Consider the following 4,244-nt stretch of genomic DNA (forward strand, 5'->3'; position numbering starts at 1 on the left):
TTCATATTTTAGTTTCTCACTCAAATCTCATCCATGCAAAAAATCGGTCTAATCGGAGATGTAGAATTTAGTTAACAGTGGTTGAACTTATGAACGATCGTGGTTTTTCTAATAATAATCAAACGGGTAGATGAATTCCGATTTGACTGATTTTTTGCATGGATGATCTTTAACTATGAACATAAAAAATGCACGGCTCCGATCGTTGAAATTAGGTAATGGTGATCAAGTAAGTTGACGTAATAAACTTTTTTAAAAATTAAAGAACAATTTTATTTTTGTATTAACAAGTTTTTTATTTTAATTTTCATTCTTTATTTTTTTGTAAGCCTGTATTTTTTTGGGATTACCCGCCTGACCTGTAGCGAAAATTTTCAATTCCCACCTAATTTTTCCTTCTCCCTCTCTAATCTTTTTTTCTAACACTCTTCGTTTCCAAACCACACTCTCTCTCTCCGGTAAATCAAACACACTCTCCCTCTCCTCCCCCTGGTTCTCTCCTCCGCGCCTCAGCCCAGCCCAGTCCTGGCCGGCCCTACCTCGCCCTACCTCGACCTGCCCTACGTAGCCCGGCCCCGACCCTCCTTTCTCCCCCCTGCCCCCCTCCCCCGCGTCCCCGCTGCCCCTGCCCACTGAAACCCAAAGCCCCGACGACCTACCCCCATCCCCGCCCTTCTCCTCTCTCTCCTCTCTCTGTCTCTCCTCTTCCTCTCTGCCACCACCGAAACCCAACCCCAGCCACCATCATTGCCCTTCCGATTGGGTGTTTAATTTTTGGCTAATTTCTGGTTTTTGTTTTTTAATTTTTGTTTTTTTAATTATGATTATTAGAATTTGTTTGTGATTTTCCAGGTTTGGTTCCAAATGATTATTAGAATTTCTGTTTCTGTTGAGGAAACGAAATCCTAACTTGAGCTTTTAAATTTCTATTTTGATATTTAGGTTTCAGTTTTAGGTTGTGATTTGTGCAGGGTTTTAATTTTGCAATTTCTATTTGGGCTAAGCCTTTGCAGACGAGTTGAGGATTTGATTATAATGTTGGGCTGCTTGCTGATTTGGTTATAATTTTACTTAATTTTGAGTTTGGTTATCAATGTGAAAGTTGTATCTTTTTCTTTATTTGTAAAGATTTTAGCTGGTGTAAAGATTCAAGTGTCTAGCTAGTAAGCCTTATGGTCTTAGACTCTTAGCTTAGGTTCTGAGGGTGGGGGCGGGTTTGTGCTAGACTTAGACCTTAGATTGGGTTGAAGTTGAAAACAAAAATCTTACCTTAAAACACTAGGGAAGAACAAAAACAAAGGTTCTTATATTAATTTTATGTTGCTATTTGTACTCATTTATGGAATGCAAGGGAAGAGATGGCCTGTGATGAAGCTGAGCTTGGAGCAAATGATAAAGCACTTGCACAACTTTCCCCTGGATGATCAATCTGCAATCCCTTTTTTTGGGCCAAGATCAATCTGCAATCCTTGAAAAGGTATGTAGCTGTATATTTTTTAGCTTTCATTGGATTAGAAATTTGGACCTTAGATCACAGGAAAATTGGATTTATCTACTTGGATTAGGGATTAGGGAAAGGGATTCAATGTCAACTTTTCATCATGGATATGTTAATTATTGTTGTGTGGTTTATTCAATGAACTCTTTTAGTTGATTCTCGCAGGATTTGGAATACAGTAATATAACTAATTAATTGAGATACATGCAGTTTTATTTCATGAACTGTGTGTTTAGACTTGTGTTTTGGGATTGCTATTATTTGGAATACAGTTTTATAACTAATTAACTCTTTTATGTTGGGCATATATCTTTCCTTTAAAATCTTAATCAATATTGTTAAGAATTAAATAGAGAGTTCTTGTGGGTATTGCTTTGAGAGTCTTGCTGCAGTAAAGGACAATTTTTGGAGATAGCTTTAAACTTTTACTTCTCATCATCTCTTCTAGAATGAACACCATTGGGAACATGAACATATAATGACATTATTGATTCTTATCTTTGGAGAGTAACTAATCTTGTAATATTAGTATACTGAAGTTTGGTATTTCTATGGGGTTGCAGGACACTTTGATCTTTTCATAGACTCGTAGAAAAAATAATGCTTGCAGGAGTACTGAAGTTCATACCTCAAGACCAGATTGATAAAGTAAAGCTTATCTTTCTTTTCTTTTGTTTTTAAATTGTTTATTTTTTTTAAGAGGATGATGAATTTTTTGGTATGTGTTGCATGCCATACTTTTTTTAAGAGATTTTTTTTCAATGATATGATATTGATTCTTGTTCTTTTGCTCTATATAGATGGTGGTAGAAGAACTAGTGCTTTAAAAGATGGGGAAATTGCAAGGAAGGAAGCTGGCTTGGACTGGATGCTTAGACCTGAAGGGAAAGCAGATAGAACACCTACAATGAATGCTGAGGGACCCACAAAGGAAGCTCTAATTAAGGAGGTATGCTTTTAGCCTTCACCGTGTGTGCTTTCAGCCTTTAACCTTTGTAAAGAGAGCATTTAGACCTTTAGCCTTTAACATTTATATTATATGGCAAATACTTTCATGTTTGTTTTAGTTGGTTGTGGTACCACACATATTTTCTTTTTTTAGTATCTAGATATTGAACTAACCAATGTCTCCTTTTAGTCCCTGAATTTTTAGATATTGAACTAACCACTGTCATTCAAATTGGTTGGTGCTATTTTTTATGATGATTTTGTCTAATTCAATTTTTTTTTTTTGGTTTTGATGTAGAGTGTATTCTCAAAATGACGAGGCGCGGGAAGAGAGTGGGCACCGACACTAGTGAATAGTCAATAGATTTATATTTAGTGTAGTAGATTTATGTTCATCTTTTTTAATAGAAAAGTATGTGATTGGAGTTATTTTTTTGTGAAAATTATGTTTGGGATTAATTAGCCAAGTTTGAATGTAACAGTCATGTAATTTTTTGTTTTATTATATTAGGAAGCTTTTATGGTTCTCTAAATTCTATATTTTCAAATAATAGCATTATTTATACAAATAAAAAATTAATTAAAATAAATAATTTAGAAGATTAGCCAATGCCATAGTCTTTGTATATTACAAGTTTGAGCAACAACATAATCGTTCCTTTATATCATATGCAACAATATGGATTGTCACAAAAAATGATAGGCAACAATAGAGTTGTTGCCTATAGATTGAATAGGCAACAATGATGGTGTTGCATAATATAATAAGCAACGTAGTCTTCGTTGCTTATTAATACAGGTAAAGACATTTATTATTATAAAACAAATTTGGCAACAACAAAGTCATTGCCTATAAAAAAAATTAGGCAACGGAAATGGTGTTGCACAATATAATTGGCAACGCGGAAATCGTTGGGCATAGCTTCATGAATTTGGATTTCAAGGCCAAAAAAGGCAACAAAGTATTCGTTGCAAAGTCATTGCCAATTTTGCAACGATTGTCAAAATCGTTGCCTATAGTTATTGGCAAGGGTCCTAGGGCAACGATCCTAGCAACGGAAGAAATTTGTTGCCTATTTTTTTAGGCAAGGAATTTTTAGCTTTAGACAACGACTTTCAATCATTGCCAAAGCCCTATTTTCTTGTAGTGTAAATAAATATAAAATACTGAGACCCAAAATGAATCTCGGCACCATTGGAGGGAGAAATGGGTATCAGCACTTTTTGGTGACCAAAATTTGGATATCACTATAGTAGAAGGCCTTAAAGAGGTTGCAGCCAGTTTATCTTTTGATGAACAAACTCATATATGAAACTCAGGTTCGCTTTAACAAAAAATAAGAAAATCAAATCTGCAACACATCATTTTCGTTGAAATTGATCTAACTTTCCAGTAGAAATCCAAAAAAATTAATGTTAATAGTCAAGTTTCACTAACAAATCTAACTTTTATTACTTCAATGAGTGTAAATTACACGAACCCAAATCTAAATCACTTCAATACAAATAAGTTTAAAAAAAAAAAACAAAGAAAAACGTGGCAGATCTGCAAGAACATGGATACAACAACAATAGACCCACCACCACTAATCTATGAACACAGCAATGAACCATCATCTCCGCTTCAAGATTGACACCATCAAAGAGAGCTAATATATCAAAGAGAGCTCATCAAACATAGCAAAAGACACACCATCTCCACTAGACCCAACAACTCATATCTTCACTGCAGCTCGCTGATCTATTCATCATCCTTCTTAGCACCGATCTCTTTATCTTCCTCCTTGGACCTCATATG

At 35.0% G+C, this 4,244-nt stretch overlaps 1 long non-coding RNA gene across 1 annotated transcript; it reads left to right on the plus strand.

Annotated features, from left to right (window-relative positions):
- Positions 1-416: 416 nt before the first annotated feature.
- Positions 417-2,973, plus strand: LOC147273291 (uncharacterized). The gene is made up of 4 exons (XR_015119657.1): positions 417-1,477; positions 2,062-2,146; positions 2,299-2,447; positions 2,745-2,973. It is a non-coding gene; the product is annotated as an uncharacterized LOC147273291 (long non-coding RNA).
- The last annotated feature ends 1,271 nt before the right edge of the window (positions 2,974-4,244 follow it).

The sequence above is a fragment of the Dryas octopetala genome, chromosome 9 (genome assembly GCF_963921425.1).
Source record: "Dryas octopetala chromosome 9, drDryOcto1.1, whole genome shotgun sequence".
Classification (NCBI taxonomy): domain Eukaryota; kingdom Viridiplantae; phylum Streptophyta; class Magnoliopsida; order Rosales; family Rosaceae; genus Dryas; species Dryas octopetala.